The sequence below is a fragment of the Adiantum capillus-veneris genome, chromosome 18 (assembly GCF_014529385.1).
Source record: "Adiantum capillus-veneris isolate H3 chromosome 18, ASM1452938v2, whole genome shotgun sequence".
NCBI classification, from domain to species: domain Eukaryota; kingdom Viridiplantae; phylum Streptophyta; class Polypodiopsida; order Polypodiales; family Pteridaceae; genus Adiantum; species Adiantum capillus-veneris.
The window spans coordinates 116,744,628-116,771,985 of NC_140948.1; the positions used below are offsets into that span (position 1 = coordinate 116,744,628).

General features: G+C 40.7%; 1 pseudogene; it reads right to left on the minus strand.

Moving 5' to 3' along the window:
• LOC147436261 (uncharacterized) lies at window positions 1-27,147 on the minus strand (annotated as a pseudogene).
• Between the last annotated feature and the right edge of the window lie 211 nt (window positions 27,148-27,358).

A 27,358-nucleotide genomic window follows, 5' to 3' on the forward strand; every position in this document is an offset into this window, starting at 1 on the left:
CTAGATTGACGTCGTCTGATCAGACGTCTCATCACGTCCAAGCGACATCTCCGTCAAATTCTGCAAAAAAAAACAATAAGACTTTCTGTAACTATAAACATATAATCACAAAACAATCTATTTTCTTAGCTTATCATTAAAATACAACAAATGTAAGAGAGTAAAGTGAAATACTAACCATGCCGGCGCGAGAACTGAGAATGTCCATAAGGGCATTTAAGCCCTTTCTGCCCGCATATTCGCGCTCGTACGGTGTGGGATCTTGTCCTATCATCGACCACTGTTCAAAACATACAAAGAATACATTATGTTAGAATTTAAAAGTACAATTATCCATACTACCAAACCTAAAGGGAAATGCAAAAACACTAACAAAATCGGCCTCAAATAATGCCCACCCGCCGCTCCCCAAGTGGTGCGAGCTCCCTGTCTCTACTCGTGCTTTGACTGGCTCCTTTTGTTGCTTCCACTTGTTAGGATTCTCGCGCGCTACTCGGTTTGCATTATTACAACCTTCTTTGGCCAGCCAATCTGGCATGTTCCACCCATGCTTTATTGCTTTTTGTAATTCAGAACGCTTGTGCTTGCAGTATTCGCGCATCCGCACCTTCATCAGGTCTTCATTGAAGCGCTCATCCTGACTTGACACGAAAAACTCGTCATGCAATATGCTGATGACTCTATATTTTAATTCATTTGGCACTTCACTCCAAGTGTTTAGTATGTAGTGTCAAAACACCTGAGGGAAAAGGCCGCGCATGCACGAGATCACCTTCTTGCCGTCGTCATCCAAGATGATGTCGTCACACTGATGTCGATCGAGTACGATAAGCCCTCTTGCCTGTGACGTGTACCTGGGGGTCTCAACAGGGGTCTCAAGTGGCATCTCCATGGGGGTACGGATGACAGGTGTCTCCACTGGAGTCTGGGTCCCGAAGCAAGGAGTGTCGACTAGGGTGACTCCCGAAGGAGTAGCAAGTGGTGTATAGCCAGGAACGGCCGTTAGCCGCATAAAACCTGGAGTAGATGGTGATGTCGTGGCTGGTGTGGAGGCGGGAAAAGAAGGGGAAGGTAAGGATCCTCAAGGCGGTGTCAAAGCATCAGCGGTGGCATCTCCACATCAACCGCCACTGCCACCACTAGAGCGTCGATGCCTAGAAGAGTGTGTAGATTTTCTAGTCGACACCAAACTCTCAGAGCGCACTAATCGCTCCAAAATAGAGGGAGATGCTAAAGGTGAACGACGCGACAGTGCTCCAGAGCAATGATGCTCCTCGTACCACCTCCTCTGCTCGGGTGACAATGAAGAAAGAAACTGATCACACGAACATTAAATTTTAATGATGAATGGAGAAGAAAATCTAAACAAGTTATAATTTGATTAAACACAATTTAAATTTCTCAAGTATAGCATATAGACAAGAATGGACAAAACTCCATGTGAATACAATATATATTATAAACAGGAGCAAAATTGCTTAAATACAATGTTTATGGATTTTTGTCGATCCATTCCACCCTAAAATGTCAACCTTTACACCATGCTGCCGTGTATGACTTATACTACAGCCAACAAAGATTATGAGTGGCCTTCCAAACTCCTCCCCAGTCAATTGTTCGCCGCATTGTTGTGCGCTTTTCAATTGGTTGTACAACCATCTTAAGCTCATGAATGTTGGTAGGCTCTCAAGAGCCGCCGGATAATGCATCGGTGGTCATCTCCACTCGATTTGTGCCCTTTGTCGCTCTTGCTTTGCATCCTCATATTGTGAAATCCACTTTTGCATCATTCGATTGTGAAGCATGCAAAATTGATTGATTTTAATCTCTAGATCTTCTGTCATTTTTTTCTCAACACCGAGATTGCACATGACAATCCCAGATATGCGCTCATCATCTATGGTTTGTCATAGCGTATCTCGGGCTTTATCAAATCCGTCTAGCCACTCTCCAATGTAAACTAGGGACTCTAATACTAGCCAACCTTCTGTCATGCTACCCTCCGGATGTGCCTTCTGACGCACATATCCCTTGAGAGTTTTCATGAAACGTTATAAAAAGAACATCCATCTGGAATGCATTGTGCCAGCTATTTCCACCTCATCAACTATGTGAATAAGAAGATGCACTTGAATGGTTAGCATGGTAGTAGAAAAGTGTTTCTCAAACATACATTCAACCTCCACACCGTTTAGCTTGGTGGATGGTATGTGGATCTCCTTTTGTGAGATCCATTGCACCAACTTCACAAGTTTGTAGATTGTGGTACAGGCGTCAGGAGACAAACATCCCTCAATGGCCACCGGTAATATAAACTCTAAAACACGTCTAGAAGTGATATCAAAGTCCACATACGAATATATTACATAATTCCCACTATGATATATTCAACTTCAACCATACCTAGCACATTTTATGCCAGTTGTGTGACTTCAAACTAGTAAGCTTCCCTTCTTTAGTGAAACATGTTCGAAGCGAGTGCATTACGCCAGTGGGCATCTGCACGGATCGAATGATCTCTTTTACTTTGCATTCTTGGCCTCCCGTCAAAATCCATGGCGCATTAGGGAGTTTTATTGATCCATCGAGTGCTGTCTGTGGCCAATATTGCTCCATACGATCCACATTTCTAAGGTCAATTCTGGCCCTCAAAGTATCTTTCTTGCCGATGAGATGGTCCCACGGTAGATTACCCACATTCTTGAATATGTTCATTGGACCAAGCAAGTGATTGATTATGAATCTGGGCCAATATGGTAAATCGTACCATAGAGAGAGTCTCTTCATCCCTGGGGGAAAACCGTCATCACACATCTTCTTTTGCTCTAACCATGCTCGAGTAGACATCCTCGGTGGCTCTCTTCCCAAAAAACCATAGTGTAACTCGAGATTCTCTGGAACATACGCTTGATGACCTTTGTAGATTTGCTTCTTTAGTGAGGACGCCCGACGTGCATTAATTCTAAGGTCCACATGTGACACATGCTTTGTATCTGCTTGTTTGAAGCCCTGCATGTATACACATGACAATAGATAAGATTGAGAAAAACCAAGATTTATAGTGTTTGAGTTTGAGTATATATCACCTGAGCATTTTGTTAGTCCGGGTAGTCATGCATGATCCACATTAGAATGCCTCTGATCAAAGCATTGCGCCGACCTGTGTGTCGGCTCATATCCACCACTTCTATGCCAATCCACAATTGTTATAGCTCTTCCAATAGTGGAGAAAGATGCACATCCATATTCTTCACTTTATACTGCCCCGACACAATCAAGCTTAGAAACGGGTGCCCCTTTTTGGTAGTCAACCACGAGGGAATGTTGTAGTTGACCATGACAATTGGCCATACACTGTAAGATGTTGACCTTTGACCATATGGATTTATGCCATCCATAGCCAGGCCGAGGCGCAAATTTCAAGCTTCCCTGGAAAAATTTGGCCATGTGTTGTCTATATGCTTCCAAGCCGTGCAATCTGCAAGAATCTGCTGCACACCATCCAAAGATCTATTCTCCTCGTGCCATGATGCTAGGGCGGCCATGGACTTACATTCGAAGAAATGTTTGATGCGAGGCAACAAAGGAAAGTGTCGCAAAACCTTTTGTGAAATTTTTATCCGTGGAGATCTACTCGATATCCCTCGGAATCACATTGCACACTTCTCCATGTCTATGTATTCCCCTTTGAAAAGAATGCAGTCGTTAGTGTAAGAGTGAATAGAAATGTAATCCATCCCTAAGTTTTGCAAGATCATTCTTGCTTCCTCTCTGGAATCTGGCATCACATTATCAGCTGGCAGTATGTGCTCTTTGAGCAATCTACATAGCGAAAAAATGTGGTACACTTGTGTAAGTAATCTATCGGATCATTATACATTTAAAGTTTTTTATTGAAGTAAACACATTGAAATAGATCATCTAAAAAGTGTTGTGATGCTAGTGTCACTCCATCCAAAATTTGATTGCATGTTGGGAATAACTAGGAGTGCCTTCAATCTAGATACACGTGCTCCACCAGACAATGGCGTATCGGCTTCACTTTTCATGTCATCATAGATACGCCTTTCTGAATCTATGATCGTCTCGATCATTTCATCGATCTCGGGCTCAAACATAGCCTCGTTGGGAATGTGGTCTGCATGATCACCCTCCGATCTGTCAGAAGCTACATCCTATGGCCTCACGTATGCTGCTTGATCGAAGCGCCCATGAACACGTCTATTGGGTTGCAAGATTGCTGTCTGTTGGCCAGTGTCAGAGGCCGACGAGTTGTAATTGGCAACAACTCGATCTATAATAGATGGATCAAACTTGCCAAATTCACAAACATGCTGCAAAGAAACGCGTCTTTTTCATTGCACAACAAGTTTGCATTGATTACACGGACATAAGATCCTTGTTGAGAGATAGGCGTTTCGATTGGACGGTCCTAGATCGTCGTCACTACTCATAATGAATGTTAAAACCTTATAACCTAAACATAAATTTTATCTTATATTGGCATCCTCCATCTCTTCTCTCTCTCTCTCTCTCTCTCTCTCTCTCTCTCTCTCTCTCTCTCTCTCTCTCTCTCTCTCTCCCCCTCACAATCAAGAAACCATAGATCACACTGTAAACTACCTCAAATTCTATAGCCATGTCCGATCACTGCACACCTCGGTCTAGAAGTGCACGGAGATCAGAACCACCGTGTTATAATCCCGTCTTTATTGGTCAATGCCTATATTTGTGGGTACGAGAAATCTACACACCCATGTCTACATGACAATGCATGTAGTGGAAAAAACCCCTTTGTCTCTTGTTCAGCTGTAGCAATTCACAACAGCTTAACATCTCTTCACAGCAGCTCCTTGTTCGAGGGATTACTGTGCACATTACATGTCTGCCTCCATTATGAGTATCATGCCGTTGAAAGCTTTCCAACTTAATTTCGTATCCGTGGAGAGGAAGAGAGGGATCACCATAACCCAACTCTAACCCTAAACCGTAATCCTGAAGGTAAACTTTAATATATAATAAATCCAAAATCTAATCTTAAATCTAACCTAAATCTAAATATAATCTAATCTCAACGTAATCTCAAATCTAACGTAATGTTAAGTCTAACCTAATCGTAAAATTAACATAAACCTAAATCTAATCTAATCTTAAATCTAACCTAAACCTAAATCTAATCTAATCGTTACCATATACATGTGGTAGTGATGTGTGCGAACACACTAGGACCACCGGGGCATTTTTTCCCTCTTTAGGAGGTGTTTTCCCTTGTGCATTGTATATACGCCCATCACTCTAGGGCTATCTATCTCTCCATTGCACACTAAGTAACACACTCTCTATTGTGTGCCTTGAGCTTCCTTCGTCTTCTCCAAGCTGTGTGCATTTCTCTGCAACCCTAATTCCAACAATTGGTATCAGAGCAGGTTGCATCCTCTCGAGCTTAGTCGCCAGCATCTCCAGCACACGCCTACTCATTTTCTCCGATCTTTGTGAGCTTTGTCAAGAGTTCGTACGTCAATAAAAATTTCAAGAAAGCTCCTAGAGTTCAATCTGCTTAGATTTCTAATTTGGGCTCATTTCAACCTCTGTTTCCACTACAGGCAGTACTGCACAGTCTATTTCATCATTTTGTGCAGAATTTTTGTTAGTGCCATTTTTGCATAACATGTGCCTTACAATCTTCTACGATTTGTGCTATATAGTGCGTGTTGTTCTTGCTTCGTTTCTCCTCTTTTTGGATAGTTTTCACATCAGTTGCAGCATTTACCATGGCTAACAACAACACAGATGTGTTCAAGATGTTTGTTGTTGAGGACAAGTTGGATGGGACAATTACCCTATGTGGGCTTATATGATGCAACATGTTCTTGTGTCAAAGGGCATCTAGAATATTGTGCAGGGCATTGATGTACGTCCTGGTTCTGAGGATGTAGGCGATGTTGACAATGTTGCAGGTCTTGCTACAAGAATTGCTGCTATTAGAGTTGTTTTGCCTACGGCAGAACAATCTCGTTGGGATGTAAAGGATGCGTAGGCTCATGCATTGATTGCGTTGTCTGTGAAGTGCACCATTGTTCCTCACATTCTTCAGCAAAATCTGCAAAGCAGGCTTGGGTTATTTTGGCTGGTCTTTATGCAAGTCGCAATGAGGTTAACATTTCTTTGTTGCGTAAAGAGCTGGAGTCGAAGATTATGCATGAGGAAGATGATATGGACACTTTCCTTGCTGGTGTCAAGGATAACAATGAGCAGCTTATTTCTGCAGGTGAAGTCATTTCAGACAGTTCCCTTGTGCAGACTGTTCTTGATGCCTTACCAAATTCATACCAGACTTTTGCTAGTACTTGGAGACTGATGACCCAAAAAAATCCTGAAGTTGTTAAGTTTGATGCATTATGCACATTGCTATTGCAAGAGTCACTTTCCAAAAAAGATAGGACTAGGCAGCGTGTAGTTGAACAGGCTTTTATTGCTTCTCAAAGAAAGGGTGGTAACAGCAATGCAACCACTTCTTATGGTTCTGCTGCGAGTGGTAAAACTTTTGTTCCTAATGCTTCTGCTGGTAGCAATTCATCTAGAAATTCAGGTGATAAGGGAAAAAAGAAGATGCGTTGCCATTATCGTAAAGCTAATGGTCATTTGATCAAGCAGTGTGTGAAGGGCAAAGAGGCTAAGAAGAAAGAGGGTGGTTCCACCGCAAACACTGGTCCCACTACAAATGCAGCCATTGTTGCGTCTTCTGTGAAAGGAGACTGTGATGCTGATGTTGATGCAGAATGGGCTTTTAGTGCAAAGTGCACTTGCAATCCTGTGTCCATGATGCATGCATGTCAGTTGCTGCAAATTCACATGTGTGGTATTTTGACAGTGGTGCTACAAAGCACATTACCTCACATCGTGAATTGTTCACCTCTCTCGAGTCTATCCCTAATGGGAATTCAGTCACTTGTGCCAATAATGCCTCTTATCCGGTTCAGGGAGTTGGAAAGATTAGGTGTACTGCTGCAAATGGCAGTTCCTTCACACTTGTTGATGCACTTTATGTACCTGGGATCAACAAAAATCTCTTGTCTGTATCCGCACTTGCTAGACTTGGACTTGTAGTCAAATTTGTGGATGACAGATGTACAATTCATGATCTCAGTTTTAGTGATGAAATTGTTGCATCTGGGCTTTTGTGTCGTGGGTTGTATAAGCTCACTTTGTATGACAAGAGTGGACAAAATTTTGCAAATGCAGTTACAGATTCAAGGGCTATTTCAGATGCAAAACTTTGGCATGCACGTTTTGGTCATCTGAATTTTGCCAGTTTGCTGCGTTTGCAGAAATCTGATACGGTTGCTTCTTTGCCGCCTCTTGAAGCACCTGTCAAACATGTTTGTGAAGGTTGTATTTTGGGTAAGATGCAGCGTTCTAAGTTTCCAAAGGATGGTTTAGTTCGGGCCACACGCAGGTTGCAGCTTGTGTATAGTGATGTTTGTGGGCCCATGCCAACTCCCTCCTTGGGCAATTACCTATACTTCGTGACTTTCATTGATGATTACTCCAGGCATGCATGGGTATTTCCGCTTAAAGCGAAGTCCGAAGTTTTTATGTGCTTCAAACAATTTCTGGCTATGGTTGAAAATGTCTCGAAATGTACTATGGGCACCCTCCGTTCCGATCGAGGGGGGGAGTATATGTCTCATGAATTCAATGCATTTCTGGCTAGTCGTGGTATAAACCACCAATGTACAGTGCCTTATACACCTCAGCAAAATGGTGTTGCTGAGAGGAAAAACAGGTCACTGACGGAAATGGCACGATGTATGGTCAAAAGTCAAGCTTTACCGCATCCTTTTTGGCTTGAGGCCATCATGTGTGCCACTTATGTACTAAACAAGTGTCCCACGAAAGCTTTGTAGTCTATTACTCCATATGAAGCATCGCATGATAGAAAGCCTTCTATTGAACACATGCGTGTTTTTGGTTGTTTGGCATATGCTTTGGTGCCACAAACACAGTGCAAAAAATTGGATGATAATGTTGTCAAATATATTTTGTTGGTTATAGTGCTGAAAGCAAAGGTTACAGGTTGTATCATCCGCAAACAAAGCGTATTCTGGTTTCACGGGATGTAGTGTTTGTGGAAGATTCTGTTCAGCCCTTGTTGTCATGTACTAGAGACAGAATGTAATCTCACAGGACATTTATGACACTTTGTTGCCTCTTTTCAGTGGTGGAAATATGAATGTAAACTACAATGAGGCAAATGTACAGCCTAGTATGGGGGTTTCTGAAAATGTTACAAATCAGCCTATTACTGATGTAGATGTACATGATGTACTTGATGAGGAAAGGGCTGAAAATGAGCAGGCTAGAAGTATGCCAAAATGGTTGGGACATACACTTCGTGACAGTAAATTGGATGCACCTTTGTCTAGTCGTACTCGTTCATGCTCTTGCCATGCATCTTATGCATCAGATTGTTATGCTTTGGTTGTGTCTAGCTTACATGATGTTGAGGAACCTCTGTCTTTTGATGAAGCACAAAATTCAGAAAATTGGATGGCTTCCATGCAATCAAAATATGATGCACTTATAGAAAATGACACATGGACTTTATGTGATTATTTCTCTCTCACTCTCTCTTTGTTCTCTCTTCTCTCTCTCTCTCAATGTGTATGTGTATGCGTTCTTTGCTTACGCATGTGTGTGTACATTCTATGTGTGTTAATGTTTTTTTTGTTTATGCATGTGTGAGTAAGTAGTAATAACCTTTGGTTGAGCATTTTTGTTTCAATGTGATTGTAACTTTTGGCTAATGTTTCTTTACCATCAAATTTATATCTCTAGTTTTGTGAGATTAATATGAATTTGATTTTCTTTCATGATTTATCTCTTGATAAAAATAACTCTTTTTATTTTTATCTCGCTCAATTTGGAGAGAGGACAACTTAAACAATGGAGATGCAACCAAAATTTTGTCACCTCATGTGTAATTTATTGTGATTGGACTACTTATCATACTTATGTAGGAAGGGCGTGCAAGTATTGCCTTGTTGAAATCTCTAGGTATTACCTTATTGTAAGTTGTATTAAAAAAGTGGTTTCTTTATGCCGTGTGTTTCATTCATAATCATGATCTTTTTGTTTTTTGAGTCCTTATCTCTACATTGAGAGATATTGTCTATACATGATCATTAATTATTGTGTTGGCTTTATTCTACTATTTTAAGGCCATAACTTCTCGAATCTTAAAATCCTTTAAAAGGTTAATGATAATGCTTATAGACTAAGATTACCTTCACTTTGGCATATATATGATTCACTACATGGATTCATTTTCTTTGGGAGACTCGTTTAGAAAAACCTATTTAGCTCTCATTTACCAAAATAGAAAAATCTATTTAGCTATCATTTAGCTGTGAGTTCATAGGGACCCCTCTTAAAGTATATCTTAAATAAAATAGTTCACAGGTTATATTGGAAGTGAAATGCTCTTTTTTGAGTTGGCTTTTCTATTTAACTAAAAAAAAAGTAAATACATGCACAAGGGAGGATCTCTCTCAAGCATGGGGCCGGATTGGACCCAATCTGTTCACATCATCTTCTTTGTTTGAGTTTAGCGTAGACTCTTTGTGTGTAACTGTTATATGTCTATCCATTTTTGTGCACAACAAGGAGCATACATAATGCATTTTAGTGGTCCTTAGAAAACTCAAGATTTAGAGAGCTAGATGGTGAAGTCATTTGCGTCGAAGGGGCATAGGAAGTAAGAGGAAGAGTAAATGAGTTTGTAGGTGGAGCTCTACGGTAGCAAATGTGCAGATCCTTATTGATCTACATGAGATATTATACAAATTTTCAATTAGGGATTAGTGAAATAGGTGGCCGACATACCATGTCTACCAACCAGGCACACTGGGCATTTACCCCAATAGTCTCTCCTAGAAGAAAGCTATGAGCATAAGTACAAGGTAAGTAGAGTCTCTACCCTGGGCACATAAGCACTCAACAATATGCATGTTGGGGTAAATGCAACAGGTGCCTTGCCCTAGAGTTGGAATTTTGGTGTCCATCGGGGTGTCCACTGACTTCACTAACCATTGACCTTAGTCTTTCTGCATAAAAGAATAAGGGGTCTTACTTACTTGCTAGTGATCACTCCATTCAAACACATGGTCTATCACTCTGCACTCACCATATCGCGCACCCGCACCACACAACTTCCACATTAGCATGCTCTTTAATTGGTATCAGAGCACAAGGGGAGTGGCAATGAAAATATTGACATTGCATCATGGAGAGCATAGCAAAAGCAAGAATAAGATTTTTCATGGTCTATTTTTGCCATTTTCGAGCTCCAAAACACTTTTTTGCATATCACAATCACACAAGTCAGATGGATCTAATGTAGGAGTCTAGGTTGGGATTTTGGGACATTTTGGATGCGACGACGATGTTTATTTTCTAAAATTCTATTCAAAATTACAGTAGGTGCAATAATAACATGTTTGTTCTGCATTTTTAAGCCGACAAACATTGTTTTTTGGCGTATCTCTCACACTCAAACTCAAGTCTTTATGATCAAAGAGTCTACCTAAAGGTTTCTCATTGTTTTAGATAGATGCATTGGAGATATCAAAATTTTGAAGCCATGAGCGTTGAGTTTTTTGCAACAACTTGCACTCTTTCAAAGTTGGACTCCTACACTACAAAGCATTATGCAATTTGCATCTTTGGATATGTATGTCACACTATGGTGCTATTTGAAAGATGATTTACCTTGTTTTCATGCATGCAAGTGTTGTTTTGGAATGTGTCTTTTGGATTGATACACATTCGGATGTGATTTTGTACACATTGAGATTTTGTGGGATTACAAAGAGGTTATAGAACTTGGTTTAGTGCTTCTTGGTTATGATGTATATGCAAATACAAATTGAGCTAGTTATATCTTGTTAGCAGCAAGCTAACTCGGATACCATTTTTCCGAGCTCTCATTGTAAAAACATTTATTATTTTGATGAATCGAGAATATTGTAACTCCTATTTTTCAAATAAACTTTGTAATTGATGAGTCGGGGCTACAAACTTCCAAATTGTATCAACCTGTCTTTAGTTAGAGCTCCCAGATTATTAGTTTTGACCACCAAAAACCTTGGCTAAGGTATAAAAGCCAATTTTTGTAAGTTTTTTAGGAGTTTTTTGGATAATGAAACACAACGTGAGTTAATGGCACTCACTCTCTCCTTCTCGCGCTTCCTACTCCCTCCCCGATTGTCACATTGCAGTCGTGTCTGTTGTGTTGCAATCGCAGGTAAGAGCTCTATGCATTGACGTAAGCATTTCACAATATTTTGTAGCTTTTGGCGTCGCCGACCCGCGGCCTAATTTCATTATAAGTAGAATTTAAGGTTAAAAATCAAAAACTAAGTATAGACGGGGTACTGGGGCATCATTGCTAAGCATTTAGATGCATTCTAGGTCGAGAAGGACTAGGTCAAAAACTCATTGCTGCTAATAATCACGGTTTTGCACTTGACCTAAAGTGAGATTTGAGACCATAAGCATGTGTGCTTAGGTCTTATAAACATGTCCTAGAAGTTTCGTAACGTTTGGATGTCGTTTGATGCTGTAACGGATGTGATTTGTTTGTCGATGAGCGATTAGCTTTTGGTGATTTCTGTCATTTGAGTGTAGCCTGAGTTAGATGCGAGTTGTTTGTTGTTTTCCAAGAGACTATCAACCTCTTGTAGCCTCTATGCACTAGTCGAGTCAGCTTTGTCCCATGGATTGACAATTATATTCGTGGTTCTCGCTATATTTGCAATAAGATGGGAGTGAAGTTAGACACCCATCCCACATTTGGCGCCATTGGCGGGGATCGAAGAGACCTAAACTAGTAAAAACACAAGCGTCTTGTGAAGTTATCCTTTAACTTTCTCTATGATCTCCTAGAGTAAAAACTTTCTTTTTAAAATCGCATAGCTTAAGATTGTCGTCTTTTGCTGTGTAGAGGTAGCTTGGAAGTAAGTCATACTTGTTAAGTACCTTTAGGATTGTAGGATTGTAGGATTGTAGGATTAGGTTAGGATTTTGAGAATAATTGATGGACAATACAAGTCTTAAGATCAATGCTCAAGAAACCATAAAAAACAAGAAAACGAGTGTTTGTAGACACTTTCCACAACCCCATTGCTGTAGAATCTAGGAGTAGGGTAAGTAGAATCCAAGGTGGATTTTAAGACATTGCTCTCTCCAAAAGAATCAATTGTGAGTTGTTATGTGAAGTTGCAGAATTTCAGGTCTACGGCTAGAAATAATACCAAAAGATTGTCAATCACTCAATCCGACTGGAGAGTATGCCTTAAAAGTACTAAGAACCAGTGGGTAAGCTCAAGGACACGTTGAGGTAAAATTTTAAGAGTTTGCAAAAACTCAAATTATTTACTTTTTCTTGATAATTTAGGCCAAATTAAGCTTTGACTTGACTCAGAGGCTTAAAATACCTCATGAAAAGACTGTCCAAGGAAAAAGTTCAAATAAGTGTTCATTTTAAGCTTAAATGATATAATCACGATTATTTACTTTCAGCTCAAAAGTGACCAAGGTTGATACCAGAGACTCTATGCATGTGTACAAACAACTATTGTAAAGGCCCATAGAATTTGGATCACCAAATTGACCAAAAACTGGGGAAAAACTAAATTCTGTACTAACTTTCGAGAACTTGAGTGTAAATTGAGAAAATTATGAAACTTGACTTGTAGGCTTCTATTGATGTGATAGACAAGTGTACATGCTCAGTTGACCAAAAAGATGTAAAAATTTGTCAGAAGTAAATAATCACGATTATTTACTACTGTCCCAATTTTCTACTTTTTTGACCAAGTTAGCATACCACTAGCTTTAGCATGTTGCATTAAGCCCACAAACCAAATTTGGTAAGATTTGGATCATTGGATTGAAAATTGTGGACAAAATTGCAAAGTCAGTCTTGCAGATACAAAACTAATGACCATTTGAACAAAAATTGTCCAAACTTGATGAAACTTGGCTAGGGAGCTTAAGTTAAGCTGCTTAATAGATCTGTGTCAAGATTGTTGCAAAAACTTATTAAAAAATAGCATGAGTAAATAATCGCGATTATTTACACCTGCTACAAAAATTGGTATTCTTGCACATTGGAGTATACCACAAGGTCAAGCATATCAAGTAGACCACACAAATCAATTTTGGTAAAATCTAGATTACAAAAGTGAGACTTAAGCCAGATTATTGAAAATTGAGTTTGCGAACACGAAACAGTTGATAACTTGAACAAATTTTGTTCAAACTTAGTAAAATTTGTCCAGAGACCTTAACAAGTTGTATGCTTGGCAAATCAAGCCAAAAAGCGTAAAAAACTGAGAAAAGAAAATAATTGCGATTATTTACTACTGTTACACAGAGACACCATTTTTTACTTTTAAACTTTTCCAGTGTTAGACCAACATAATACAAGGCCACCGGGCAATTTTGGGTTCAAATGGATCCAAATTAATACATGTTCACTCAGTTTTCAGGTTGCAAATTAGTCTTTTGGCTTTTGCAAAAGTAGAATTTGAAAGTCTCAATTGCTGACTCACTTAGCTCAATTTGAAGTGATACACATAAACCACTCACAATAGTTAGCAAGAATTGTACAGTCTTTGTGAAAGAATAGCTAACTTGATTAAAATTGATAAAGGAATCAGGTTGCTAACAAGGAATTGAAAGATTGACAGAAATTGACAACAAGTCAATCTGACGGTAAGTACTCTATCCAGGGCTTCACAAGTCTATATGAACCCTAGATCTGGTCGTATACTAGCAAATCAAGGCATATTTGGAGAGACCGCTAGTAGAGTATCCACCGAACAAAGTGTGAATCAACGCAATCACTTGCCCACTATCCTTGAAGAAGTCGTAAATACTTTTTCATAATCAAAATCTGAAATGTCTTCCTATTCGACTTATTCAAAAATCGGAACGACGGTGCGTTATAAGCATATACTCTCTTTTTATAAGACTAATCACCATGGAGCTCAGGTTTACCTAGATCCTAATGAAGAGTATGCCATTTGCATTGATGACCATGACATAGAGTTTGAAGAAGAAATCAGGCAAACAAACAAGGAAAAATGTACATGGATAAAAACGAAACTCAGTATTTACAAGTCGGAAACCCTAACCTGATAGACACATGGGGGTTAGAAGTAAATACCATAGTTTCAGATATGGTAGCAAAAGAAGGACAATCAACTTTAGAATTTGAGGGATACGGTCAAGTTGATTTGAAGCCTTTGAAATGGCTTAGCACGGATAATCCTAGGATCGGAGTCTATTGTTGGGAGGATAGAAACGTCAAAGATCTTCTATGGACTTCTCATGCCAAATCAGGACAGGTAACACCCATGAAGATCATTTATATCTTCAAAATCAAAGACAAGGGATCAACAGATCTACCAACCTACCTGTTTAGGGATTTTTATAACAGTAACTTTGTTATGATGACTTCTGAGGAGGTGGAACAGACCAAATATCAAGGGTACTTCATAAGGGATTGGATATTGGGACCAGAAACTATTCCAAGAGAAGACTCTGCGAGAGATCTTTTGAGAGTAATGTTAAAAAACCAAAAACCATCTCACCACTAAAGCTAGTCCAAGGATACATGAGTCACTATTTCCAATAGACTGGTTTGAAGGACTCGGAACAGGACCAACTGCCAGGAGACCGGGAGTTGAACCAAATAGACGTGTCAAACCATCTGATTTTCAGAAATGGGTCAGAAAATACAGTGGATCTGGGGATCCATATGATCACTTAGCAAGCTTTAAGTAAGTGCTAAGAGCAAAACACATATTGGATTTCTATACTCAATTCGAGGGATTTGGAATGACATTAGAAGGAAAAGCACTGACATGGTTCCAAAACATTTTACCAAGGCCAATCATGGACTTAAATACATTAGCTTAAGGATTTGTAGCTGCATATTCTAAAACGGGGATCAAACATAGTACGCTAGCTCAAATCTATAGCTTCAAACAGAAACAAGGTGAGTCTGTTAGGGATTGTGTAACTAGAATGAAACAATACATTGCAAGATGCCTAGAGCTAGAGATACCTGCAGAGGAAAGACTAGTATCATTATTTCTAGAGGGACTACTAAACAAAGAACTTCATTCTATAATGTATAGCAAGAAGCATACGACCCTAGAAGAGTGTGTGTCATATGATATTGGCTTAGGAGGAGACAATTGTGATATTTTCAACGAAGAAGATGTCCCTAAGGGTAACCAAAGCGAGAAAACAGCATCCACCAAACCAACACAAGTGGGAACGACTGCTGCAGCATCGCTTTTAGCCATAGAAGACATGCTTAAAAGGATGAATGACATGATGAATAACATGCAAAAAGCACCTATGAGTGGACCAGGGCAAGGGATTCCTCAACAGGAACAACCAATTAGGCCGCAAAAATAGTGTACAACCGAGGGAAAATGGACCAACCATGAGACCAATGAGTGCTATTACCAACCAAAGAATGATGGGAATATTCAATACGTGCCTATAAGGCCACAAGGACAACCCATGTACATATATCAGCCTAATAAGGCCCCAGCTCAAAGACCACCAATGGGTATGGAAAGACCTCAGCCTGTGTTGGGTCAACAACCTCCATATCCGGGACATAATGCAATATCTGTAAAGTACATGCATCCAGAGGGAGTCACAGATGAACAAGCACTAGTGCATGTTACACTCTATGCTGAGCCTAGTCCATCTACAGTAATGGTAGAAGGAGATTGGTATAATTCACATCCACCACCAATGGAAGAACCTGTGACTTATACTACACCAGAGCTTGCATTGATGTACTATATGTAGCTAATGAAGGTGTTAGACCTCTGATGGTACGACCCATGATTAAGCCAAGAACTGGAAACTATCATAATTGTGGTGCAAATGATCATTGGAAAAATGAATGCCCAGATCCTGACGAGAACCTTAAGCCAGTTGAAGCTTATTGCATACAATGTTGCAAAAAGGAGGACACTTCCCTAAAGATTGTCGAAAAAATCCTTTAAACAAGGATAAAACAGTAGTGAACGTAGTCCAAGTGATACCTAGTAGCTCATCCGAGAGTGAACCGATTGTTCCAATCAAGGTAATCACCAGAGGCCAGGCTAAGAAAAAGAAACATAACTCCTCTGATGATTCTGAGAATACTAAAATTTTCTCTCAAAAGACCAAAAGAAGTAGAAACAAAAGGTATGAAATGAGAAAACAGAAACAACGGGCTGAAATCGAGGAGAAAGCAAAGAAATTATTCCAGGAAAAGGTGAAAGAAACTGGAAATGAAATCAAGGAAACCACTGTAAAATCTGGAGGATCAATTTTGGTAGACAAAATTTTTGAGCCAATTAATGCAGCCTTGGAAGCTTACCAAGCGTGACTTAAAGCAGGCCAAAACATGGAAAACAAATGGAAAAACTATCCTTCTCCAGACATGGAAGCAGCTAAGCTTGAAGCTTATCAAAATTTAGTAAAAATTACTCAAGAGATGCTGGAGAAACAAAAACCCAAGCTCAAGAGTACAGCAAAGCCTGAAGAGCTTGTGGTAGGAACCAATAAAGAAAAATCCAAAGTGGTGGTAGAACCCCACCTTGAAACAAAAGAGCCAGAACTTATAGTGTCGGACAGCGAAGATGCCTTAGACAGAATTCCATTCGTAGAAGAAGACTGGCCAGGACACTTATGGGAAAAAGTTAGAGGGATTAATGATGGGAGCCTAACTTTGAAGGCAGCTCCTATAGAGGAAGTTTGGTTAGACAACCTATCTCCTGATATGGACATGGATATACAATCCTTGTATGGGGATTGCGGCTCTGAAGCTTCAGGAATGTTTAAACCATTGACTTTGAAAACACTACCCTCTTACTTGGGAGATAACGAAGATGAATCCATAGTGTGTAAAACCACTCAGGTAAAAGGAGCTAAACAGACCCTAGAGGTAGCCAACATCCATTCAATCATGCCTACACCCATTCAATGCACTCTTGCTTTAGGAGAACTATTAAAAATCAAACCATATTTATGGAATGATCTACAAAAACTCTAGAGAAGGTGGGATAACAGGGCTAATCGCAAGGAATTTGGGAAAATTGAAACACGAATTGGACAAAGAGATTAGATCCGTTCCAATGAACAAAGTCGGAGAATATTACGAAGGGGAAGAAGGAAACACAACCCTTCCAGTGAGATATAATGATATAAAAACCATGGCAATACTGGATCGTGGGGCAGGCATAACCATAGCCACTAGTAGCATTTTTTAAGTGAATAGGTTCAGGAAAGTTGACTCTCGTCTCTTATTTTACATACAATGTCTTTCGGCACTCGCAAGGGTTCTTCTTCTTCAACAAGGTCCACAACCATTGTGAAAAATGTTCCAAAATCTCCTAATTATGGAGATAGCAACACAACCACCCAACCAACGACATCGGAAACCATGATCATGCATACTTGGCATCTTTGCAAGAGACTGTAAACAAACAAGGTGAAGACTTACGGGCACTTGCAATGGAGAATGTCACACTAAGGGTACTTATGGTTGAGAATGAGAATCTCAAGAGGACACTTGAGATGCAAACAACACGTTTGATGCAACTTGAAGAGGAAGTCAAGGAATGTAAACGCTCTCTTGTGGACTTAAATGCTTTGAAGGAGCACATGAGCAAAGTAGAGCATGACCATGTATTGAAAAGAGGAGAAATTTGACACCATGACCTAGGATGTATGAGACATGAAAGATGTATGCACAAACAAGTCTTGGGCTTATGTATGTGGTAACAATGTGGTTCCTAATTCCTCACTCATGCAAGCTATGGTTCCAACAAAGAATGTTGAGAATGTGGATGTGGAGGAGTTCAACGAACGAGAGCGACATTTCAAGAACATTGTTATTCGTGGAATTCCCAAAGAGAAGTTAGAGACACCTCCTTTTGTTGGCATTGTTATCAAAGATTTCTTCAAAACCCACTTTGGCATGTCCGGTGTTATGGTCTATGGAGCACATAGAGTGGGTAAGCAAGGAGCTCCTTGCTCGGGAGAATGGCCAATTGTATGCACTATGCCGGATGAGACCAAACGAAAGATTATCCTTGATAATAGTTGGATCTAGTTGAGGGATACAAAATGTTTTGTATGTGAATTTTGCACTATTAAGAAACAAAATAAGCGTTGCAAGGCATATGAGGAAAAGAATAAGAAAAACAAGGAGATCTCTCACGAAGTAAATGTGCCCAAGGAGGAGGCAAGTCCCTTGAGAAAATAGGGATGCGTGACATATGAGACCGAGTTACAATTGAAAATATGCTTTTGGAATTGTAATGGATACCCATGGAATGCGGGGGTTGGCATTGATGAACTAACAAGCAAAGCCGATGTTGTACTTCTTGTTGAAACTTGGGAGCATGATACACAAAGAATTAACAGCTTGGAGGATTACAATGTACATTCATTGATGTGGTCAAAGAATCTCAAGCAACAAAGAGGGCAAGCAGGGGTAGCATGTATGGTTAAGAAAATTCCCCCCCCAAAATAATATAAAAACTCAAAAAATATCCTTAATTTTCTAAAAATCAATTGTGTGTACTTAAAGCCGTGAAAGCCGTGGTTCCAAAGCGGGTCCTCAGGTTATGGTACGGGATGCAAAGCTATACACGGAGGAACGCGGGTTGCCTCTCGTGGGAAGGCGGCCCAAGTCGCAAAGTGAACTTTTTAAAAAAAGCTTGCCATGCTAAAAAAATCGAGGGCAAGCTGCAGGCAAGAAGGAAAGAGCGCCACTTGTTGTTGCATGCAAGTGGTGACGAGGAGGAAGGGGCGCATGTGGAGGAGGCAGCCAGTGGCAAGGGTGGACCCAGTTGAAGGAAGACGGGCTGTAGGGTGGGGGCACCATCATGTGAGGCAACGAGGGGTGGTGGGCCTGAGCACGAGAAGGTGAAGGGCCAAGGGTGGCCGAGGATGACAGAGGGGTTGTGTGGCCGGCTATAGACGTAGGGGCTGCATGGTAAGGGCCTGTGTACGGCCAATTGAAGACAAAAGGGAGCAGGCTGTTTGGTATGGCAGTGGGGGACCCGCCAGGGTTGTGGGCGGAGGTTTCCTCTTGGTAAATTCAAGGAAAGGAATTTTGTATGTTTGAAAAATTATGTTTCCTGAACACTGTATGAAAGTACAATCTAATGTGTTGTAGGCAATGGCACAATGCTTCCGCATCTATTCCAACTTTCGAGGACATTGGCTTTATGAACTATCGCTAGGTTGGACGTACGGCCCACTATCGCTATCGGCCCAGTGTTGTGTGCCTTATTCATTTGTTCAGAGTATTTGCAATGTGAAACTAAAATAAAAATCCACTTATTTCATTTTGTGATAGAGAGAGAGAGAGAGAGAGAGAGAGAGAGAGAGAGAGAGAGAGAGAGAATTGCAACATAGTAACTACATTGCCTACAAAGAATCTGAGGATGGCAGTCTCCAAGACGGTGGTTCTCAAACTCATGCTCTTGGCCGTTTTGGCCATGGTGTGCGCACCATTTGCCAAGGCCATCGTAGGAAGCAATAACAGAAACCCCTCCAAACCGTAGCACTGCGTTTTGATTTGGGGTTTTTTCATATTTTCAAATGGATTTGCAAGGAATCATTGACTTGGTGGACCTCAGTACAGGCCCTAAACTAGATTGGCCTCCCAACCCCCTCCCTTCATTCGTCTCTTGTCCTCCTTATTGTTGGGGTATAAAGCCCAATGTGGTCGCCCAGGTAAGTGGGCGGGCCGCCAGGTATGTACACATGTTCTTTTGTAAAAACCTAATAAGAACTCACTATGCTCTACACATTACAGTAGAGCGAGTTCACCATATCGTCGTGCTCTTCTTCTCACACTCTCTCTCGCGTCGCACTTCCGCTCGTACTCCTTCAACTGGTATCAGAGCTCAGATCGAGGCTCGGGGCAGCACTGCAGGAGGCTAGAGTCACCAACTCAGATTGGAGTGAAATTCGACAGGCGAAGACACGGCCCCAAATCCTGTGGGATATCCCGTAGGACTCGGTGTTCTAAGAATTTCATTCTGAGGTCATCTCGGCCACCGTTCGGCTTCGACAAAGGTCTGCGCAGGCCATTTTCGATTACGTGGTCTCGGCGGGTGCAGATCCGACTCTGCAAATTTGGGGTTTTTCGGCCTACAACTGCAGGTGTTGAGGATATCGACACTCCCAGAGTGTTGATTTGTGGCTGTCTACACATCGAAGGACGGCTCACAGTTCTTGGAGGCGTGTCACATACGACACGGGCGCATCTACACACAGACTGTAGGCGACATCCACTAGTTCATCAGGTAGCTTGTGTTTGCTGCTTGATATTCCAGATTTCATCCTGACATTGCAGGTACTTCCACATGGGATGTATTGTCAGAGATGATGTATGTTTGTTGAGGGTTTGTTGGCTGTGAGTCACACAGCAAACAACCGCAGCAGCGGTTATAGCATACAGTGGGAAATTTGTGGATGTATGACTTTGTGGGAAGTCTATGTACTGTCAGATTTACTGCAGCCTTTGTTGAGGGTCGAGTGAGGTTTTATTGAGCTAGGGGATTCTCGAATGTTGAGATCCTTTCGGTGATACAAGTCTTGGAGCGATCCCTCGAGCACCCTTAGATAGGCAGCTAGGATGTATTGACTGTGAGTTAGACAGTTGGGATTGCATCTTTGCTTTACTGCCGTTGAGGCATTGCCGCAGTCTATGCTTACAGGAAACTCAGAGACAGTACAGGTGCAGGACAGGTTTACCCACAGCTTACAGTGTCAGAGAGACAGTGTTTTTTGAGCTATTTTTTGGTCTGTTTTTAGTACACCAGAGCCATTTTACAAAGGAGACTCTGCCAAAAATTCTGCAGAATCTGAAGCTTTCTTGGTTCATTTGACAGGTTGATATTGGTTCAGAGGTCAGTTTACAGGGGAAACTCTGCCGAATTTTTCCCAGAAAAGTAAACTACTGTGAAGCGTAGCTATCACGTGTTGGTACAAAAGAAGCAGATAAAACCTATAAAGCTCAAGGGGATAAAACCAGAAGATATGGACGAAAATGAATGGAGCGAAATGGATGAATTGGCACTTTCTACCATTATGCTGACTTTGGCAGAAAGCATTTACTTCAATGTAGCAGACGAGATGTCGGCTTATCAAGCATGGTTAAAGCTGAGTGATCTTTAAGAGAAGCAGAGTGCAGCTTCACAGGTATACTGGCTTAAGAAGCTTGTTGACTTGAAGATGAAAGAAGGGACACCTATGTCCAATCATCTGAATGAATTCAACACAATCTATAGTCAGTTGTCAGCTCAAGGTGTCAAGTTTGATGAACCTGCTAGAGCTATGTTCCTGTTGATCACATTGCCGAAAAGTTGGGACACTTTTCGCATAGCTTTGAGTAATTCTGCACCTCCAGATGGTTTGAACATAGCAGGTGTAGAAGGAAGTCTGTTTACTGAAGAAACCAATAGAAAGACAATGGACAAAGGCAAAGGAACAGCCTTAGTTGTCAGGGAAAGGACCAAAGAAAAGTACAAAGGTGGAAAGAGGAATCAGTCTCGTAGCAAGTCCCGCAGTGCTAAAGGCAAGAGTGACATAGAATGCTACCATTGTGGCAAGAAGGGTCACATGAAAAGAGACTGCAGAGAATGGAAAGCAGAAAAAGGCAAAGAGAAAGCTGAAGACCATGGTGAGAAGAACAAGTCCTCAGTGAAGATTCAAGAAATAAATGTGACAAACACTGTTGCAGAGGATGACAGTCTAGTGTCAGGAGACATCTACTTCTTGAAGAATACAATGGACTCAGCTCTTCTTACAGCATCTGATGAAAATGCACTGAGTGACTGGATTATAGACTCAGGGGCATCACTTCATGTGTCTCCAAACAAGGAGTGGTTTACTTCTTATGTGACCACTAAAGATCATGTTCGGCTAGGCAATGGGCAGACATGTGAGATCTTAGGTGTTGGAGATGTTCAATTGAAGTTTCAAAATGGCTCTTCTTTCCGATGAAGAATGTGAGACATGTTCCCGCAATTACAAAGAGATTGATCAACACAGGTTTACTTGATGATGCTGGCTACGTCACCACTTTTGGACAGAACATGTGGAAGATATCCAAGGGATCTATGACAGTAGCACATGGAGTAAATTCTGGAGGACTTTACATGATTTATGTATCAAATGTCTCTAAAAATGTAATCAATGTAACCGAGCAGCCGAACGTTTCTTTGTGGCATAGCCGGTTAGGACATATGTCCAAGAAGGGAATGGAAATCTTGTCTCGTTCTGGTTATTTGCCTGGCTTTTCATTTAATGATTTTGAATTTTGTGAACATTGTCTGTATGGTAAGCAAACACAGCAGCCACATAAGCATAGAAGCAGTAGAAGAGATACACAGTTGGCACTGGTTCATAGTGATTTGTGTGGACCTATGCCTAACCTATCTCTAGGGGGAGCTTCTTACTTTATGACATTTATAGATGATTACTCGAGGAAATTATGGGTTTACTTTCTCAAGCACAAGGATGAAGCGTTTAGTGTTTTCAAAACGTTTGTGACACTTGTGGAGAATCAGAGTGGCAAGAAGCTTAAATGCTTACGCACTGACAATGGTGGAGAGTATGTTTCAAAGGCCTTTCAGGACTTTTGTGAGTCAAAAGGTATAAAACGTGAACTTACTGCTCCTTACAATCCTCCTCAAAATGGTGTTGTTGAGAGGATGAATAGGACCATACAAGAGAAGGTCAGAAGTATGTTGTCTAATGCACAACTGCTCATCTTGTAAATAGATCTCCTAGCAAGGTTTTGCAGAAGGATTCAGTGCCAGAGATGGTATGGTCAGGCAAAATGCCCTCATACAAGCATCTCAGAGTCTTTGGCTGTGAGGCATATACTCATGTTCCAAAAGAATTTAGGAACAAACTTGAGGCAAAGAGTAGAAAGTGCATCTTTCTAGGCTATGGTAATCTGGTGAGATGGGGTACAGACTTTGGGATCCCGAATCCAGAAAGGTTGTCCGCAGCAATGATGTTCACTTTAATGAATCCAAATATCATTCTAAACCAGAGAGGGTTGAGGAGATTAGAAGAGTTGTCTTCCAAGAAGATGGACCTGCACGTGCAAGACATAATGTCATGGCTCAAGAGGCGCAAGGACAGGATAGAGTGGAACCACAGGTTGTGGCTGAGCCTGAGCCACCTATTGTGCGTAGATCTGGACGTGTCACACGACCTCCTGATAGGTTTGTTCCATCTATGAACTATGTCATGTTGACTGATTGCAATGAGCCTTCATGTTACAAGGAAGCAGTGCAAATGAAGGACTCCGGGAATTGGCAATTGGCCATGCACTCAGAGATGACAGCTCTGCATAAAAACCAGACATGGAAGCTAGTTAAATTACCACGGGGCAAAAAGGCTCTACCTTGTAAATGGGTTTACAGGTATAAGATCACCGCTCATGATAGTCAGCCAAAGTACAAAGCAAGGCTTGTTGCCAAGGGCTTTAAGCAAGAACAAGGCATTGACTTTGATGAAGTCTTCTCTCCGGTGGTCAAGATGATTACATTGAGATGCTTTCTTGCATTGGTTGCCATATTAGATTTGGTGTTGCACCAAATGGATGTCAAGACAGCGTTCTTGCATGGTGATTTAGATGTGGAAATTTACATGCATCAGCCAGAAGGGTTTGTTGAGAAAGGCAAAGAAGATTGGGTATGCCAGTTGTTAAAGAGTCTTTATGGCTTAAAACAATCACCGAGGGCATGGTACCATAAATTCCACAAGTTTATGCTTTCTCAAGGCTACAAACGTAGTGAGTTCGATCACTGTCTATATACAAAGAAGGCTAAGGATGGCAGTTGGCTGATCCTTATTTTGTATGTGGATGACATGTTGATTGTTGGCAAGCACTTGGAAGAAATTTCAGCTTTGAAGTCAAAGATGGCAAAATCGTTTGACATGAAATACATGGGTGAGGCAAGTCATATACTTGGTATGTGCATTGAGAGAGACAGATCAAAGAAGTTGATTTGGTTATCTCAAACAGAGTATATTGACAAGGTTTTGCAACGTTTGAATATGGAGAAGGGAAAGGCATTGAGTGTTCCATTGCCACCATATGTGAAACTTAGCAAACAAGATTGTCCTGTGTCTGAGGAAGAACATGCTGAAATGGATAAGATTCCATATGCGTCTGCAGTGGGTAGTTTGATGTATGCAATGATTGCTACTCGCCCAGACATTGCATTTGCAGTGGGAGTAGTAAGTCGATACATGTCAAACCCAGGCAAGAAACATTGGGAGGCAGTGAAAGGAATATTGAGATACCTGAAAGCTACAAAGAGTATGCGTATATGCTATGGGAGTCAGGAGTTAAGTGTAAAGGGTTTTACAAACTCAGATTATGCAGGTGACTTAGACAACCGAAGGTCTACATTAGGGTATGTCTTTACATTGGCTGGTGGAGCAGTATCATGGCGTTCTAGATTACAAGATTGTGTTACTCAGTCTACTACAGAGGCTGAATATGTTGCAGCATCAGAGGCATGCAAAGAATCAATTTGGCTTAATCGACTAGTAACAGATTTGGGAATCAAAGAAGAGATGCCTGTGTTATATTGTGATAGTCAAAGTGCTATACAATTGGCTCGCAATCCAGTTTATCACTCAAAGACAAAGCATGTGGATGTGAAGTATCATTTCATCAGGGAAATGCTCGAGGATAAGCAACTTCAGCTTGTCAAAGTTCACACCACAAAAAATCCTACTGATCTACTTACAAAAGGACTTCCCTCAGAGAGCTTTGCGCATTTTCGCAAGCAGATAGGTGTAGGGTAGTACATCACTTCTCTACATCTCTTGTATATTAGCTTGTATAGTAGCTTCTCTCACACTTAAAGTATCACATTGGACTTTAAGTGGGAGGTTGTTGGGGTATAAAGCCCAATGTGGTCGCCTAGGTAAGTGGGCGGGCCGCCAGGTATGTACACATATTCTTTTGTAAAAACCTAATAAGAACTCACTATGCTCTACACATTACAGTAGAGCGAGTTCACCATATCGTCGTGCTCTTCTTCTCGCACTCTCTCTCGCGTCGCACTTCCGCTCGTACTCCTTCACTTATGATGTGGCTATATGTTTGTGCTTATATCTCATCATCAGCCTTCATTTCCATCTTTATTCAAATGTATCTATCTAGCCCCATTGATTGTCCATGATTTTTTCTTATATAGCTCCCATTTGGTATGCTATGGCATGGGGGGGGAGCACGCTTGAACCTATCAAGGACACCTCATCAAAAACTACAATTCTCAAGTCTTTATAAAGGAGAGAAAGCGCATCAAATTTTTCGGCACTCAATCTTGTTTGTGTAGAAGTAATTAGAGGCAAGTGAAGTGCTCAGTGGATTGTGGTGCCACCAATACTAAAAGTTTCCTTTTCAGTGTATGCCATTAGCAATGTTGTTGGAGATTCTGGATTTGGTGTGCTTCTATGGTTGTAAAATCTTTGTAATCCTTCTACTAACAATAGTGATGTGAATGTTTTTTTCCTGTACTTGCACCTCCTGCGAGAAAGAGGTGTATCTGTTTGTTGAACTGAATTCATTTTTTCAACATTATGTCGTCAAATATGTGTCTTTGTTGGTCATTTAATTTGTCAATGCCTGCATGGAAGTCGTCATTTTTCATGGAGGTACTTGAAATTTTGCAAGTGGAAAGGGTTTTTAGAGTGCATATTAATGTGTAGGTCATTAAGAATGTATGTATGATGCGAGGCATGTGAGTTGTTGTTGGTTGTACTAGTTGTGGTTGGGGAGGAAATGTAGTGCTTGGAATTTTTCTATTGGGCTTGGGTCTTTATTGAAGATGAGTTCCTTTGATTTTATGGCTTGTATATATTGGTTATATACATCACTCCATGTAGAGGATTCTGTCAAATGTTGGTTTTCGTTATTGATTTAAGGAAGATATAACAAGCATTGCTCTCTATAGTGGTCTTCTGGGTTTTTAAGGATGTTATATTTCACAAATCTTATGCTCTTAGCTTGGCACAATTGTTTGTATGTTGTTCCCTCTTGTTTTGTTGATGCATATTCATCCAAACATAGATGATGGAGACTTTGTGGTCTTTCAACATATTTATCAATAATGTTTTGGAAGAATATGTTTGTGCCAGATGAGTGTAGTTTCTGTAGAGATGCTTTTCTTTGAGAACTAATGCACGTTGATCAGGAGGGTTAGTACTTATGTATACAAAGTCACGAGTTGTAATATGGAGTGGTAACGATAGTGCTATGTAAGATGCTTGTTGTGCACTAATTTGTTGTGTGTTGAGAATAGTGTTGCCGACCTTACGTAGCCGCTCAATTGTTGTTGCGTTGTTGGCCATACAAATATCAAATTGAGATTTTATTGTTGCTATCAATGTGTTGTCGATTTTTGTCATGTGTGATGTGCAATAACTTGTTGCACCATGTGCGTTCAAGACAAACTGAATATCAGTGTTTGCATCCCATAGTGTTGCAATCATGGGATTGAAATTGTTTGTATAAATGTCCTTCATATTTTGATTCAAGAAGATTGTTGCTGTGGATAGTGAGTTTGTTATTGCCAAAGTATATTCTTCGAACGTCAAATGCATGCTTTGTAGCCATTCCTCAAAGGAAATGCTAGTTTTAGTGGGAAGTATATCAAGGCTATTCTTATTGCATTTAAAAGTTTTTTTGCTTCTCATTTGGTTTTCGCAGTCATTGGTAGTGGGTATGAGAATGATTGTGAATGGCATGGGGAACCTTGGGAAAGCAAAGCGACATCATCTGCCTTTCTTGAGGCAAGTTTTTCTATGACGATGTGTTCATATTTCACAAAGGTCTGATGGAAGCTTGGAGCTGTCTGTACTTATGTACCTATCCACAAATGTCACAATAGTTACATCTGTGTCATGTTCGAATACAGGAGCTTTTTCAACCCATAAAAGACCATGATCATGCTGTCTACCATGGCTTTGGAACTCTGTCACACGAAGAAATAATTGAGAATTTTTTCGCATAATTTGCTATCGTTAAGTAGTATTCTTTTCATGGCTGTGAAGCGGTTAAGGTAGAAGCGAGCTGTTGTTATTAGATCTGCCCACAACAAACGTCTATGGAAGGAGCTATCGCTTTCATTGCTATCTTGTTTAAGTGGGACTATTTGTTCCAAGGCATCAACAAATTTTTTCCAACGTTTTTTAGCTGAAGAGAATGTCACAAAGAAGGTTG